Source organism: Polypterus senegalus, chromosome 7 (genome assembly GCF_016835505.1).
Source record: "Polypterus senegalus isolate Bchr_013 chromosome 7, ASM1683550v1, whole genome shotgun sequence".
Lineage (NCBI taxonomy): Eukaryota > Metazoa > Chordata > Cladistia > Polypteriformes > Polypteridae > Polypterus > Polypterus senegalus.
Window position 1 is genome coordinate 92,161,343 of NC_053160.1, and position 18,405 is coordinate 92,179,747.

The window sequence follows — 18,405 nt, forward strand, 5'->3', positions numbered from 1 at the left end:
TGCTGTAATGTATTAAATTTTAACATAAGCTTAACTTTCCATTCTTTTCTCTCTTGCTGTGTTTTGAAGTTGCCCATAAGCACTGTGACTTTAAAGTCCCTCTCACAGTGTCCATGGCTGTTGAAGTGGGCCGCTACAGAAACATCTGTGTTGCCATGTTTAATGTGGAATCTGTGCAAATTCATTATCTGGCGGAGTGTTTGTCCAGTTTCTCCCACATAGAGTGCAGTGTCAGGACATTTCATGCAGAGAATTAGGTAGACAACATTGGATGATCTGCAGGAAAACGATCCCTTTATGTGATGTTCAAGTCGGCAGTGTGGTATAACTATACAGTCTGTATTGTAGATGTGGGCACACATTTTAGATCTTTTCTGTAGGCAGGGAGATGTGCCATTTGCTGTCAGTTCATTCAGGGAGCTTCGGACAATAAGTTGGTGAAGGTTTGGTGGTTGTCTGTATGCCAGGGGGGGAGGTTCAGGAAATACATTTTTCAGTGTTTAGTCGCTGTTTAGCATTGGCTGAAGTTCTTTTATAATTTTTCGAAGTGTTTCAAGATGTGGGTTGTAGGTGACAATAAGGGGGATATGGTTCTTGTTGTCTTTGTTTTTATATTCCAGAAGGTTGTCTCTGGGTGTGGCAGTAGCTCTTCTTATTTGAGTGTCTGTTGTTTTGGGGGTATAACCTTGTTTGATGAAATCTTGCCTGAGCTCCTGCAGTTGTTGTTCCCGGTCTGTCGGGTCTGAGCAAATACGATTGTACCGAATTGCTTGACTAAAAATAATGGAGCGTCTTATATGCTTGGGGTGGAAGCTGTCACTTCTTAGGTAGGTCCGTCTGTCTGTTGGTTTGTGAAAAACAGAAGTTACAAGGGTGTTGTTTTTTAGTTGAACAGTGGTGTCAAGGAAGCTGACTTCTGTTTTTGAGTAATTCAGCTTCAGCTTTATGTTGGGGTGAAAAGAATTATATTCATTATGAAAATGGAGAAGGTCCTTCTCACTGGCAGTCCAGATTATGAAGATGTCATCTATGTAACGGGGATATAATATTGGTTTTAAGATGTACATTGACCTTAAATCTTCCTCCAACTTTGCCATAAATAGGTTTGCATAGTGAGGTGCAAATCGACAGCCCATTGCAGTCCCCATTTGTTGCAAATAGCAATCTTGTCCAAAAGAGAATAGATTATGTGTCAGAGTGAATTTTATCATTTCTATTACTGACTTTGTGGGTAAATCATGTTGTCTGAGGTATGTTTCACATGCCAATATGCCATCATCGTGCAGAGCCTCAACATCCATTGTGGCCAGTAAGGTTCCCTCAGGTAAGGGGCCTAAAGCAGACAGTTTTTTTAAGAAGTCAGTGGTGTCCTGGATGTAGCTGGTTGTGTTGCAGGCGAGGGGTTTAAGAATGTGTTCCACCCAGCCTGAAACCTTTTCTGTAAGGGAGCCAATTCCTGAGATGATAGGCCTTCCTGGGTTCCCTTCTTTGTGGATTTTAGGAAGCATGTAGAAGTAACCCATTTTGGGGTTATCAGGAATTAAATTGTTTACATGATCCCTGATGTCAAGAGGTAAGCTACTTTCTATTTTTTTTAGTTCCTTTTTGTAGAGATCTGTTGGGTCTTCTTGCAGTTTGTGATAATGCATAGTATTGAACAATTGTATTTGTGCCTCTTGTATATAATCTGATTGTCCATGATGTCTTTGTGCCTCCTGTATTTAATCTGATTGTTCATGATGACTAAAGCACCCCCTTTGTCTGCTGGTTTGATAATGATTTCTGTATTTTCCCTTAGTGAATGTATGGCTCTCCGCTCATCCCCAGTAATGTTTTCTATCCGATTTTGCTGCCTGTTTAAGATCCCCGTTTTCACTCTTTGTCGGAAGCAGTCTATATAGTTATCCAGGGTAGAGTTTCTGCCAGCTTCTGGTGTCCATGTGGATTTACTGGTGGGGTTGTTGTAACTGCTTGTTGTTGGTTCCTGTGTGTTGCCGTTTTCTTTTTTGTGGAAAAATTCTTTTAGTCTGAGTTTTCTGAAGAATTCTTCCATATCACTGCAGAGTCTGATGTTGTCAATGGGCTTTTCAGGACAATATGAGAGTCTCTTTGTGAGTACTGAAATCTCTGCTTCATTTGGTGTGTATGAGGAGAGATTAACAATGCAGGTCTGTTGCTCTTTGTTTTTTGCTATTAAATGTCCAGCTTTCTCTCGTAATCTATGCAGTTTTTTCTTTTTGTTGACAATAAGGAGTTTCTGGAGTCTTTTGTAATAGCGATGCAGCTCCTTTACCATCTCCTGACTGTCATTTCCAAGGAGCAGGATGAGGTCTTGGATCTCTCTTTGCGTGTTCTTCTTGATGTTGTAGAAAATTTGGATTAAGTGGTTTCTTATCCTTGCAGATGTTCTAAAACAAAGTTGCTCTGCAAACCGAGTACTATAAGTATGTATGGTTGGATTCCTTATCATGATGCCTTTCGGGATAAGATTTTCCTTTTTAACATTTTATTAAGAAGAAGATGTCGCTGTCCATGTGTGCCAGTTTCTTCCACCGGGTCTTCAATTCCATGTAGTAGCGGTACATTTCGGTGTCTTGTATGTCTGCCTTCATGTCCACCACACTACTTGGTCACTTATTTCTTATGTCTGTGTTTCTCCATGTGAATAAAAAATTTCTAATGTAACCAGGATTTGATTTTTAACAGTTATTTTACCACACCTACAAGTGAAATGGTGTAAAATGGCAAAACTGAAAATGCCTCACAATGCAACATGGACCAGTCCAAATACGATTTTACACTAATTTGCTGTCTGAAGATTTATCATTTTTTACAATACAAGTAAAATGTGCTGAATTGTAATTGTTTTTTCAGTCTTTTACTTTTAATGTTTCTTTTAATTTATTTTCTTTTATTTAAATTATTAAATTAGATTAGATAAGATTATTTTATTTATGAAAGCACATTTAAAACAACAGCGGTTGCGCCAAAGTGCTATACAAAAAAGTATTAAAATAAACACAATACAAACAATCATGCAAAACCAGATTAATAAAACAACCAATTATAACATCCACCACAATCCCATCACAGTGAAAGACAGAAGAAAACAAGTAGGTCTTAAGCCGACTTTTAAAAACTTCGATAGAGGATGAAGACCTGGGGCCTCATGCATAAACGGTGCGTACGCACAGAAATGTTGCGTAAGAACGTTTCTACGTTCAAATCATGATGTATAAAACCTACACTTGGCGTAAAGCCACGCACTTTTCCACGGTACTTCATACCCTGTCGTACGCAAGTTCTCCGCTTGGTTTTGCAGACTGGTGGCACCCAGCGTCAAAGCAGTGCTACTGTTCCTGTGTGGTTACCCTTTATTTCTTACCACATTTCTGATGCAGCTTTATAAATACACTGAAACTAACCGCATATTGTTTATTAGTGTAATGCATCTGATTGTAGATTACCTGTAACAATATAATGGTCCAGAGAATAGCCATAGTATTCCAAATACCATAACTGCATTGTTACTCTCACTGCACCACTCGGAGTATTTATATCACTGTATCTGAGTGGGGAATCACAGAAGCAGCTGATCGGAGAGAGAATTATCGGTATACAGCATCAAGCACATGCTGCCAAAGCCACGGCAAAACGTTTCAAAGCCTTTCCTGTACGGGCCTCGCGGTTCAGAAACAGTTTCATCCCAAGAACTATAAACACACTCAATCAATTGCTTCTTGTAGAACTGTTTGTACTTATAAGTACAATTACCCCACTTTAAACTTGCACTACAGTTGTAACATTACACAACCTCTGCCACTTTATAAAGCGCGTATTTACATATGATGACGATATCATTTTTAAGATGAAATGCAGAAAAATATGTTGATTATATTATACAGATAAAACTTTAACTTCATTTAAATAATCTGTATTGTTAATGATTAAACATGTGAGGACACGGTGCCGCAGTGCTAGCAAGTTAATGTATTGTTCCAGCCTGGCGCTGTATATTTGCTGAGGCTGGCGCAACACTGGCAGGACAGATGGATAGAATAATTAAACACATACTATGAAGATATTTCAATGTTCCTTAAAAGCTTACAGATGGCTTAACGTCTATTACAGAGTTGATTGTGTGGCGATTGGGTATTTGGGGAAAGAAAAGTAACAACAGGAATTGGAGGTTAGTACATTTGAAAGAGACAGTACTACTACAATAAATTATTTCATTGAAGGTCGTGCATGGCACAGCAGCATCTTGTGTGACACATGAACAATTACTGCGCCATCGTGTTCTCATGTTTAATAACATGCTTTCATTTCAATCATCATGAAAATGATATCATGTATACATCTCAGTATTTTAATTTTTCAGAGAGCTGTAATATCACGAATGTAATGGATTCTGTGTCCTGTTGGAGAAAGAGAAAGAATGGAAGCACGTAGTGATTCACACACATAGAGCACATTGAAGATCAAATACAAAACAAAGCATTTAACGTGCTACTTTAGTGGGATTTGAGAAACTAGTAAATTAAATGAATTTAAGATGAAGTTTATGATGTTCTACTTTAATGACAAAATAAACTACGTGATTAAAGTGGAAATTTCGAGATTAAAGTTGACATTTTGTGCTTTTTTCCCACTGTGTGCCTATTTTTTTTTGTCTGTACACTAATAAGCTCAGACGGTGGGCTACAACTCGCCTTTTCATGGCGATTTTGATATGTGACTTATTTTGGCACTGTGCAAGTTTGTGAACTTCAGCTTTCGAGTTTCTCCGACATGCTATGTCACTCAATCAACTTCCTTTTGTTGTTTATTCCACTGTTTAAATCAACAAATAGTATGTTTTTACTTTTCCTCCACTTGGTATTCGCTGAAATTGTTATATTATCCCCCGTGCTTTTCCCATTGTCTTTTTACAGAACGCTGAGCTTAAGGGCTATTTATATTGATTTGCACATTCAAAGAAGCATAATTCTGGGAGGAGTTTGGGCGGGACAGCATGCGCATGCACGAGCATTACTTTTCATGCTGACCAGGATTTATGTAGCGGAAGAACACGGAAGTTGGAGTATGCACAGATTTCTGCTTCTGGATTTTTCTGTGCGTAAGCAAATTCCAGCTTTTGTGCTTGTGTCATGTTATAGTGCGAATTGTACGCACAGCGTTATACATGAGGCCCCTGATGTGCAGAAGCAAGTCATTCCAGAGCTGTGGAGCAACAACTGAGAAAGCGCGGTCTCCCCTCGACTTCATCTGAGATCTTGGCACTAAAAAGAGTAGTCGTCCAGATGACCTCAGTGCTCTTGGTGGCATGTAGGGCTGAAGGAGGTCACAGATGTATTTTGACCATGTAAGGCCTTAAAAACAAACAACAAGATTTTAAAATCAATGCATTGAAGAGGGGCTAGAATGGGGTAAATGTGATCCCTTTTTCTCACCCCAATCAAAAATCTAGGTGCAGCGTTCTGAACCTGCTGAAGGCGCGACAGAGGAGATTTTCGCAGACCAACATATAAGGAATTACAATAATCAAGGCGATTATTAAATAAATGATTATATTTGAATAAATAATTATTATTAAATAAAGAAAAACTTGGAGACAGACTGGCTGCTTTAGAAGATGGGAGTAGAAGGTATAATGTCAGAATTGAAGGCCTGCCGGAGAATCGAGAAAGTTTAAACCCTGTGAAATTCGCAACTGAACTTTTTTCTAAAATAATCGGGGGCGACTTTAAAGCAGAATCTGAGATAGCAGCGGCTTACAGCGTCGCTGATCAAACACCGTCAGACCCCGACCAAGATCTTTTATAGTTCGTTTTGAACGATTATCATTTAAGTTAGAGGTGATGGAACTCCTCAGAAAAAAGGAAGATATTATATATGAAAATAGCCACATTCGCGTCTTCCCTGACTTCTCTCCAGCAACAGCTATTAAACGCAGCCTTCTATAATATTAAACAGCGCTACGGCAAGCCAATGTCAAATACGGCCTCCTGTATCCGGCAAAACTGAAAGTGGAATGGCAGGGTAATTTCTATGTTTTCGCTAGCAAGGAGGAAGCAGAAAATGAATTAAGAAAGCTGATCCCGCGACTATTCTGATACATAATTGTGAGTCATGGCGGTAAATGATAAAGCTAGGATTAATAATCTACTGTCTGATCTATTTGTTTTAATATACGGGTTTTATTAGCATATATTCTCATATTCTTATTATTACTTACTTATTATTATTATTACTTACTTATTACTTATCATTACTTAGTATTACTAGGGCTAAATGTTTATGTTTTATTGTGCTTAATTACGTTTTCCTCCTCTTTTTCTTTTCTAATTATTTCATGTGTACCCTAAATGAGACTGTTCAATATCATACCCTTGGTTTACTGTTATTGCTATTACTGCATTAAGACTTGTTATGCTTGTTTTGGACACATCTTTAACACCATCACCTGGGTTTATTATCTGGGGATATCATCTTAATGCACTAAAATTGCTGAAGATTATATATATATATATATATTAAGTGCAAAATTCTTTTCTTTTTTTTTCTTTTTCCTCTTTTAAAGACTATATTGGTAACAGATATCTCTATCTTTTAACCTTAAAGCGCCACTGCATGGGGGCTTGATGTGCTTTGGACGTGCTCTGTCTCTGGGTATGTCAGAGGACTGGGACTGCATGAAGTGGGTTTTAGCCTCACCTGGGGAGGCAAAAGGGAGGGTGGGGGTTAAGGGGGGAAGAGAAAGAGAGCAGGCTTGATCTATATCTAATCTATCATCTCAATCTTTATAATTATAACTATCAACGTAATAATAAGCTGCATGGCAACAACTCTTGGGGAATAGGAAATTAAGACCTAAACTATTTCACTTCCAGTTAAGACTATAAATGACATCAAAAACTCAGAATCAGTGTCTCCATGATGGGACAGTTAACTTCGTAAGCTGGAATGTTAAAGGCCTGAATCACGAATTAAAGAGAAAGAAAGTACTTTCTCACCTAACAGGTCTAAATGCTAAAATAGTATTTTTACAGGAAACCCACTTACTAAGTAAGGATCAGTTCCGCTGCAAAAGACTGGACTGGCCAAATGTTCCATTCTAGTTTTACAAAGAAAACTAGAGGGGTGGGAATTCTCATACATAGAACAGTACCATTTGTAGCATCAGATGTAGTATTGGATCCTGAAGGGAGATATGTGATGGTCATGGGAGACTTATCTAACTGTAAAATGATTTTGATAAATGTTTATGCACCTAATGTTGATGATAAGGAATTTATACAAAATTTATTTGCATCCATTCCCAATCTGAACACTCATAAACTTATAATGGCTGGGGACTTTAATTGTGTTCTAAATCCACTTTTAGATAAGACTTCCTCCACAGGGGAACGCAACTAACACCGCAAAGATAATTACAAAGTTTATAACTGATCACAACTTATCAGATCCCTGGAGGTTTTAAACCCAAATTCAAGAACATATTCTTTCTACTCACCAGTACATCATTGCTACTCAAGGATTGATTACTTCTTTATAGATAATAACTTCTTGCCTAAGATTAAATCTTGTAAATACGATGCTATTGTTATTTCAGACCATGCTCCGATGATCTTGGAGCTGAAATTACTAAGCCCCATACACTCACCCCAAGAGATGGCCTCAATCCGCTTCTATTAGCTGACGAGAATTGTACTGAATTTATATCCAAACAAATTGAATTCTTTCTAGAGACAAATACATCCCCTGAGATCTCTGCAGGAATACTCTGGGAAACTCTTAAGGCCTTCTTAAGAGGACAGATTATCTCATATCTTTCCCACAGAAATAAATCCGGAGCGAAGAAAGTAGCAGAGATAAAAAGCGAAATTACTAAAATAGATGAAGAACATGCCAGACTACCAAGCGAGACTCTACATAAGAGGAGGCAGGCTCTACATTCAGAATTAAACCTCTTGACAACTAAAGAAACCGAACAACTAATTTACAAATCCAGACATCATTATTATGAACATGGAGAGAAAGCTAATAAGCTTTTAGCGCAACAAATTCACAAGCAAGATGTATGCAACGCAATCTCGTAATTACTAACACGAACGGAGATAAAATCATCGAACACAAAAATATAATGTACACTTTTAGAGACTACTATAAATCCCTATATACTACTGAGTTTAAAGAAGACAATATACAATCTAATGCATTTCTGGATAAATTACAGATACCACAAATTGACGCTTTTAGTGTGGAGGAACTCGATAAACCTCTGTCATTATCAGAATTACTGGATGCTATAAAGTCACTCCAAGGTGGAAAAGCAGCAGGCCCTGACGGCTACCCTGCAGAGTTTTACAAGAAATTCTCCGCTCAGCTAGCTCCCTCCTATTAGCAACATTTACAGAAGCCAGAGATAACCAATCTCTTCCACAAACCTTTCGCCAAGCACTAATCACTGTCTTTCCAAAACAAAATAAGGACTTATTACAATGTGCATCATACAGACCAATTTCACTTCTGAATAACGACGTTAAAATACTCTCTAAAATCATAGCTAGAAGGATGGAGAAAGTGCTCCCTCAGTAATATCACAAGACCAAACTGGATTTATTAGGGGCCGACACTTATCTTCAAATCTTGACGCCTGTTTAATGTAATATACTCACCAACTAAATCAAACACCCCAGAAATATTATTATCATTGGATGCAGAAAAGCATTCGACATGATTGAATGGAAATACCTTTTACTATTTTGGAGAAGTTTGGGTTTGGCCCGAACATTTGTGCATGGATTAAATTACTGTATACTAACCCAGAAGCTTCAGTTTGCATCAATAACATTTGCTCAGACTACTTTAAACTAGAACGTGGCACAAGACAAGGATGCCCTTTGTCACCACTGCTGTTTGCAATTGCCATTGAACCACTGGCAATACATTGTCGAAATACTGATCAGATAAAGGGGATTAGCAGAGAAGGACTGGAACAGAAAATCTCATTATATGCAGATGACATGGTACTGTATATATCGGACCCAGAAAATTCTGTGCCTGCAGTCTTAGCAGCACTCACAGAATTTCAAAAGCTCTCTGGTCTCAGAATTAATCTGAATAAAAGTGTACTCTTTCCGTGAATTCGCAAGCATATAATATTAGATTAGACACCCTTCCTTTTATCATTGCAGAACAGTTTAAATACCTCGGGTAAACATCACAAGTAAACATAAAGCTCTTTATCAACAAAATTTCGTGCCTGCATGGAAAAAATTAAACAAGACTTGCATAGATGGTCAACCCTTCATCTCACACTAGCTGGAAGAATTAACACTGTTAAGATGAATATTCTTCCTAAGCTCCTTTTTATTTCAAAACATACCAATATACATTAATAAATCGTTCTTTAAGCAATTAGATTCAACAATAACCTCATTTATTTGGAATTCTAAACATCCACGCATCAAAAGGCAGAAGGCGGCATGGCTCTACCTAACTTCCAGTTTTATTACTGGGCGGCAAATATACAGTCGATAAGAACCTGGACACAAATAGAAGAACATACACAGGCATGGACCGCAATAGAAGTAAAATCCTGCAGTACTTCTTTGTATTCCTTGCTTTGTGCTCCAATAAACACACGTTATCGGCAATACACTAATAACCCAATTGTGCTCCACTCACTTAGAATCTGGAACCAATGTAGAAAGCATTTTAAGACGGAGAAGCTTCTTTCTGTGGCACCCTGCAAAAGAACCACCTCTTTCAACCCTCACAAACATATGCAGTTTTAATATCTGGAAAAATTTGGAATTAACTTGCTTAGAGATCTTTATATAGACAACGTCTTTGCATCCTATGAACAATTACATTCCAAATTTAACATTCCAGCTACAAATTTCTTTCACTATCTTCAAATCAGGAACTTTGTTAAACAGAACCTTCCAGATTTTCCTCATCTTGCACCCTCATCCACGCTGGAAAAATTATTGCTCAATTTCAAGGAGTTAGACTCCATCTCTACAATATATAAAATCCTTTTACAATCCCTTCCTTTCAAAGATCCAAGAGGACACTGGGAAAATGACCTCTCAATTAATATATCAGAAAAGGAGTGGAAAGTAGCAATGCAGAGAATTCACTCAAGCTCCATATGCTCAAAGCATACAATTATACAACTCAAAATTATATATCGAGCACATCTGTCTCGACTAAAACTCTCCAAAATGTTTCCAGGGCATGATCCAACCTGCGAACGTTGCAACCAAGCCCCAGCCTCACTAGGTCACATGTTCTGGGCCTGCACCAAATTAACATTATTCTGGACAAAAATTTTTAATTACCTCTCAGACAGCCTTGGACTCACAATCCCTCCTAACCCATTAACAGCTGTGTTTGGGGTTCTTCCAGAGGGTCTTAAAGTGGAGAAAGACAAACAAATTGTGATTGCATTCACTACACTGTTGGCACGCAGACTTATTCTGATAAACTGGAAGAACCCAAACTCTCCTCTTTTAAGTCAGTGGGAAACTGATGTGTTATATTATTTAAAATTGGAAAAATCAAATACTCAGTTAGAGGATCTGTGCAGACTGTTTTCAAAACATGGCAGGATCTAATCAGTAATATTTTGAAATGAGTTTATAAAGCACAGAGAATTTGTTGATTTAGGTATTTTTACAAGCCTTAAATTTTACACCGTTTGGCTTGCTCTCTCTCTCAAGGGTGGGGATCGATCTGTTCTTAGCATTTTTTTTTTTTTGTAAAAACTTGATTGCTATGTATTGATTGTAATAAAATTAATAAAAAAAAAATTATTATTAAATAAAAAAAAAGCAAGTAAAATTCCATACAATAAAGTCAAACTTATCCAAACTAAATTCAAACCAGCCCCTACCCAAGGTAAAGAGAGGAAGGCCAACAGCCAGAGTACAACTTTAAGAGAAGAAAAGAGGGAAGAGAATAATTTTTCCTAATTTAAAAGCTTATTCTAAAATGTTATTCATTTGATCCTGCCAAGTTTTAAAAAAGGTTTTGAACAGATCCTCTAAGTGAGATTTTTTTTTGTTTCTTTGATTCTAAATTCACATTTTAAGCAGAAGCACAGAGCCAGTGCTTCCAAACATGTGTTTTATTTCTATTTGTCATTCTAAATTGGATTATTGTGAGTTGTATATCGACTGCATGGCAAAAGTATCAGCAACACAAACTAAACTGTCAAACATGGAAATCATAATCTTACAAATTCCCTAAAAGGTAGTTCTTGAAATGGTTAAAAACAAAATAAAGGAAATCGAACTTGGACAGGCAAGCACAGATTTCACTGTATTCTGAAAACATGCCAAAACTACTAACAGTAATATGTAACAGTCTTGAAAGGACGCCCCATGTTTTCGCCAGATTTGCCACAGTGTTCCTGCCACTGCACAAGTGCACGACAGTTCACAGATATTCTAATGAGATTCATTAATGAGAATACTTATGGGGAAACAAAGGTCAGCAGTGTTATTCTTTCAGTCATAAATACACTGCAGGAAGAAATAGTAAATTTAGTGTATTTTAGGATTGGTGCCAACTTCATTCTACCTAAAACAACAAAAATATATTGGTGAAGCTATTTCGACAACACATATTATAGTTACATTTATGATTAACATGAAATGTTAACTTATGTGCCAGAAGTACTAAGTATTAAATAATAATATAAAGTAATAAGAAAATGCAGAGTAAGAATGCTAAAAATAAAAAGAAGCAGTACAATAACAAAAGTAGACTGTCTGGAAGCCTAATTTGTTATTCTGAGTATTATAACATAAAAGCTACCATTGGTGCAGCCTTCTTCTTCTTTTTCTGCCGTAGCTATTCCCATTATTATATAAGGTGCCTATTTCTTTTACCCAGACTTCTCCTTGCTTATTAAAATTATTTTACTTACTACATTTCATTTACACACTGTAAAAACACATTACCATTTTTAAGTATCTGAAAACAATTTCCTCTTGTGTAAATGACTCAGTAAGTCTGATCTAATCCATTAATGCACATTTCACTGTTTTGTCATTAGTAAATGATTGGAATGTTTGTAACGTTTGTTTAAGATACTGCAAAAGCTTCTAATGGCAGTATTTTTTTCTGTCAAACATCATGAAGTATTCCACTTCTTATTTCTGGCAGATCAGAAGAGTTCTTTAAAAGATAAACAACACACATAGATAAGTTATACCGCTTTTGTGATATATCTGATACTTTTGTATTTCAAAGCGAGCGTGAGAGAGCAAGTAATTCGAGTTATAAAGAGTAACACTAACACTACCGTATGTTCAAATAATCCATTCATCCTTCTTCTTAACCTGCTTATCCTGAGCAGGGTCGCAGGGAAGCTGGAGACTATCCTAGTATCGGGTGCAAGGCAGGAACAATCCCAGTACAGGGCACAAGTCTTTCATAGCGTATAATTTAAATAATAAATCATAGGAATTTTATCAACACTTCATATAAAAAACTAAGATGACATAATAGTATGTTTTGTTTGAGTCTTACATCTAATATGAACATTTTTATAAGAAATTGTATAAGCATAACAAGACACCTTACAATAACTCATATTATACAGGATTCCTTAAGTAAGAAAACATTTATTTTTTTCATTACATTTAACATTGATTTCTGCTAGGTTTAATTTTTAACCAGTAGTTTGTCTGTCTGTTTTTAGAATGTTTGCCGTTTAGGTGTTGACTTGTTATTCTGTTGCCAATTACCTGTTGGTCTTTCACCTGGGCAGATTTCCTAACAAACATCCATCCATCCAGCCATTATCCAACCCACTATATCCTAACTACAGGGTCATGGGGGTCTGCTGGAACCAATCCCATCCAACACAGGGCACAAGGCAGGAAACAAACCCCGGGCAGGGCGTCTGCCCACCGCAGGGCACACACACACACACCAAGCACACACTAGGGACAATTTAGAATCGGCAATGCACCTAACCTGCATCTCTTTGGACTGTGGGAGGAAACTGGAGTACCCGGAGGAAGCCCACGCAAACACGGGGAGAACATTCAGACTCCATGTAGGGAGGACACGGGAAGCGGACCCAGGTCTCCTAACAGCTAAGTGGCAGCACTACTCACTGCACCACCATGCCACCCTCCTAACAAATATCCATTCATTAATCAGTCATTTTATTAAAGTTCTGAAACAACTGTCTTCACTACAGAGAAAGCAGGGGCCTCTTCTAGCATCAGTGGGTATAATGTAGGACCCAACCCTGCAAAAGAAGCCAGCCAGTCCAGCAAGACCATTGACTCTTCTCAAATTGGCTGTTTGGAGTCTCCACTTTATAAAACACTTATGTGTTTGGCATGTGGGTGGAAACTAAACATTCTTGTAAACATAGGGACTGAATGCCAACTCTCTATAAACAATTGAGCTTTGTTTTAACTAATTTTAACTTTAAACTTTAATCTTTGCAGATATTGTCCATTCATTTAAACATTTTTACCCCTTAAGTACATGCAAGTTAAATAATGCATTGATGTGGTCAGGATAAATCACAAAGTCACTTGTGGCATTGCATTATTCCATATCAGTTGATTTTAATCACTGGCATGGCAGTTAGTGCTGATATGTCACATTTCTTTTCAACTTTTATAATATGCTGTTTAATTATCTTCAGGCTAGCTGGCTTTCTAAACCAACCTAATGTGATATACACTACTATATAGTGCATACTTTATAAATAGTACATACTTTATAAATAAATGTCTTATAGTTGCCCTTTTTTGGGGACTGAAATTTTGTTCAGAGATGGATTTTTTTTTAAATCTTGATTAGGGTGAAGAAATTAATTCATAATAAATACAGACAATCTGCTTTCCTACAAAAAGGCATTCAGAAAGAAGAGACAGAGACACCAAAATGATTTGTCCAAAGGTGAAATACAGCCAGTATCCAAAAATGTCTGGCAAATTGAATTTCTGAGAAGCAGACAAATCCTCTTTTACATACATCATTTAACCTATATACTGTTACTCTGAGAAAGAGCAGGTTAAGATAAACTCTACATAAACTTTCTCAATGTAAACACATGTTTTGAATCTAACCTATTAAGGGAAACGCCAGTAAAACCAAACACATTTTATTTTTCAGCACAATCACCATGAACACTAATAAACTTGGTAAAAAGTTTGCATAGCTTTTCTATACCACTCAAATAATAGGTTTGTCTGGCATTTGTAACCGACTTAAATCATCATCATTAATATAGTGTGTCCCATGTAGGCTTTCAGTTTGGGAAATGGGTGGTAGTCATCAGAGCCAGACTTGAGTGATAGTCATGAAATTTTCCATTGTTTTCACTTTGGTTCATAGTGAACCATTTAAATGCCATTCCCAGTTATGAAACACAACTTGAAGTTCTACCATTCTAAATTCAGTCGTTCAAGATTCCCCTTCCAATACGCCGATCAGGAAGTGTGGCGTGATCATATTGTGGAGAGACCCATTGGGGGTTCACAGAACTCTGTGATTCAGGAACTCTGCTGGACAGCCAATTGGATTGCATTTTTTTGTCACTTTTATTTACTTGAGTTGAGTCAGATAAAACCTCCCTCAACCTTAATCTTAACCATAGTGTAACTAGGTGTATCGTGTAACATCACTGAAGTATAATGTAAACCGACAACTTCCTCAACGGAGCAGAGCTCTGGAGGTCCACGGCTTGACTCTGCCAGGGTTATTGCTATTTCATGAATCATGAAATTAAAGTCATAGACACCTGTTGTGATAATTTCACTTTAATGAGCAGAGAGATGGCTTCAAGTCAACACCCGTCAGGAACACAGAAAAGAAAAAAAATGAAAGCATGAAGAAAGCAACTTGTGCTACACTTGCGGTTGTGTTTTAGATATGAATCTGGAATTGTTAACAGCTTTGAGTTTGGTGATCTCCCAGGAACCTTGACCAATGATATCTTGACCTCTACTGCTAGTGGCTTTGGCTATGTCTGACTGTAATGTTCCAAAAAGAAATCAGTATATCACTTTTATTGGTCAGTCATTTAACAAGATGTTAAACAATAACTCAACCAGTGATATGTCTTATTTTCATCTCTTTAGTTGAATGAATTTTCTTTTTGTTTGTGTTTTTGATGCTATTGATTTTTATTGCAATTTCTGCACATATTTTTGTCATTTTTTCTGATAATTACTTTGTTATTGCAGTCCAAGATGGCTACAATTTCAGGACATTTCCTGCTAAGTGTATACCGAGTACTTAGCGGTGTGATAAAATAGTGACTATTTTACCCTGTGTGACTCATGATTCTCATCTCTTCTGATTCATTTGGGAATCCCAGATTTTGTTGTTTTGATGTTAATTTTTCTAGCAATTAACTTCTTTTTGATTTTCTTTTCTTTTCTAATTTTTTTTGGTTTTTTTTTTGACACTTTTGAATACGCTATATACCATTTTTGATTTATCTTTATCTGGGAATGTGGTTGTCCGGAGTTAGTTTGTGTAGTCAAGTGCTCACACAGGGTCTGCTGAATAAACTCTGTTTTAGCTGCTGTGCTGAGATTACTATTTTACTCTGTCATGGATTATCTGCTCAACATGATATTTGATTTTTTTTTTTAACTGACTGTCACTACTACAGAGATGTAACAGCATGTTTAGGGTTCAACAAAGATTTTTATTGATTTTGTGAGAGCTTACTAAAGAACTAATCATTTGCAGTAAGTGAACTGAAGGCTAGTTATATTTTTCAAAGTGTAGATAGAATGCAGCCAGTCATCGTTCAACCCACTATATCCCAACACAGGGTCACGGGGGTCTGCTGGAGCCAATCCCAGCCAACACAGTGCGCAAGGCAGGAACAAACCCCGGGCAGGGCACCAGCCCACTACAGGGCACACACACACACACACACACATACCAAGCACTCACTAGAGACAATTTAGGATCGCCAATACACCTAACCTTCATTTATGAAATAATTGTCTCAGAAGGCAGATGAATATCTTTTGCTCTTTGGTGGAACAGTTAGAGGTTAGATATGCAGCCTCATTGCTTTGTTGACAGGTTGAAATTTCACTTATCTTCAGGATTAAAGTGGGGTTCCAATAACTTTTGGGAAATTTGACCCAAAGTCACTTGTGTTCTAAACTAATAGCCAGTCTCTTTTACATCAGACAATTAAGTAAACTTTGCTTGTTTTTACCATACTTTAATATATTCTTCTGACTAAAAAACTCAAAACCAAATGGAGATGTTTTGTGGTGACGGAAGGCAAATGATCTCCGTGAAAGTTTGGAAAATAGCCAAACTCATGAAACCATGGTTTTCTATTTGGTTTCGAAATCTCAAACATGCAGAATTATAAACCACCCCCTACAAAAACCTTTGTTTTTTGAAGATGTGCTTGCTTTAGGTAATGATTATTTGTTGGCAGGAAACAATTGTATAGCATTTTGAAAATATGAGACCTAATTTTAGGCCATTTTTGTTAACTGTTAAAAGGTTTAATTGCAAATTATGTTGTTTGTTAAGAATTGTAATAAGTTCTGAACCTCTATTCAATCCATTCTCATATTTCTGTTGTATTTGTCACAGATCTACCAAATTTCACAGGTTGCAGAGTCATTATGGTTAAGGCCGAAGCTAAATTGTACAAGGCAGTTCACTTTGTTCATGTTTTTTCATAGAGGAAAATGACAGATGTATTTCTGTTAATGGATAAGTTCTGTATTTTTCAAGGTAAACTTAGTTCTTCACCATCATGTTATATATTAATTTATCACATGAAATTGTGTTCTACAGTGAAGCAGCTTTTATATAATTTAAGACATATCTAGACTGTTCTTGCATTTTAAAGTGGGGCTTAAGAACCATGAGTCCAAATGTGAAAACAAAAGCCTTTAAACTTACCAAATACATCGACTTTGAAGCAGCAAACGTTTTGATTTAAGAAAACATGCCTTTCACATTTTTGAGGCATACTTATATATAGTAATCTGGAAGTGATAAATTTTATCACAGATTCTTGGCACTGTTTTTTGAGATAATGAAACATTGCACTAATTAATCCAAGTTTTGTGAAAAAACTGTGATGCCATTTACTTTTCTTTGATTTTATATATGATTTTACCTAATTGAAATGATGAACCTGTGAGGTGAGCTTCTTTTTACCTATTGCACCTGTGTTGTTCTATTTTACATATATTATGGAGCACAATTCACACCAAATTAACTCATGGTGCATGTTGGTTAAGTTTGCACAAAAGAGTTCTGATTTACTTTGTACACGTAATAATAAATCTAAACTGAACTAGAGTAAAAGCAGTTGGCAAAGAGCATAACTGTTATTGCCTGCATGTTTCAATATAAACAGTTAAAATGGTGCACTTACCCCTTTTTCTTTCTTTCAGTGAAGTATGAGGGTTGATACAGGAGGTGCACTGAGAGAGTCGCCAGCATCTGAGGGTGCCGGTAAAAGTGACTCCAACTGCCAGTCCTAGAAAAAAGTGTTCCAGGTTAGTCAACCTTAATGCAAGACACTAGCAAAGTAGCCACCAATGAAGCCAGCTTATGTGCAGGGACGAGCAGGGGCCCACTGGAGAAATAAGCCATTGTGTTATGAGTGCAGGAATAGTGCTGCATGTATTGCAAAATTGCATGCATGTATGAAAATAGTTTTATAGGAGTCTTTGGGAGGCCAACCACACGTAGAAGGGGCTAGCAGCGTTACATAAACTGGGATAGGGTAATGCCCTGGAGCCTCATCCATGTTTGGCCGCTAAGAAACATATGGTCATATAAAAGGGATGGAGTAGATGCTAGAGGTGGCCTGTCATAAGGCCAAATCTGGGCTGTAGAATCAGTAGGTGGCAATACAGATAGTGTGAAAGCATCCTGAGAAAACCCTCCGATTGGATACGGAGTGGAGGTTGTTGGTCGGTGAGGAAGAAAAGAGACAAGAGCTGGAGACTATGTGTGTGCAAAGTTTGCAAGGAATTTTGTAAGTATTATTTATTTATTTATTTTTATTTCACCTATGGAAGAAGGTTCTTGCATTGGGTTAAGGAAAAATATTTTTTTTTTTTGGTTGTTGTTTTATTTTTCCTTCTGCAGAATTCAATGTGCAGAAGTTGTATATATCGTAAATAATACTTCATTTTCCCACCTTGAGTGTTTATTAGACTTTTGATTTTCTGACAGAGTGGAAAAATTTTAAATTGCAAGAAATTAAGTTACTTTAGAACACACTGGCCAATTAATAAATATTATGATTATACAAAAAATAACTTTGACTTGAAAAATACCAAACCTATCCTTTAAATATTTTTATTACTTAGCTTTCTTGAATCACCTGTTTCCAATAGTAAGCCTAACTTC

The 18,405-nt window shown here is 36.9% G+C and overlaps 1 long non-coding RNA gene across 1 annotated transcript in view; it reads right to left on the reverse strand.

Moving 5' to 3' along the window:
- LOC120532164 overlaps window positions 1–18,405 on the reverse strand; it is a 128,039-nt gene that overhangs the window by 30,584 nt on the left and 79,050 nt on the right. The window contains exon 3 of the long non-coding RNA XR_005634229.1: window positions 17,420–17,524. This is a non-coding gene — a long non-coding RNA (uncharacterized LOC120532164). The remainder of the gene's footprint in view (window positions 1–17,419; window positions 17,525–18,405) is intronic.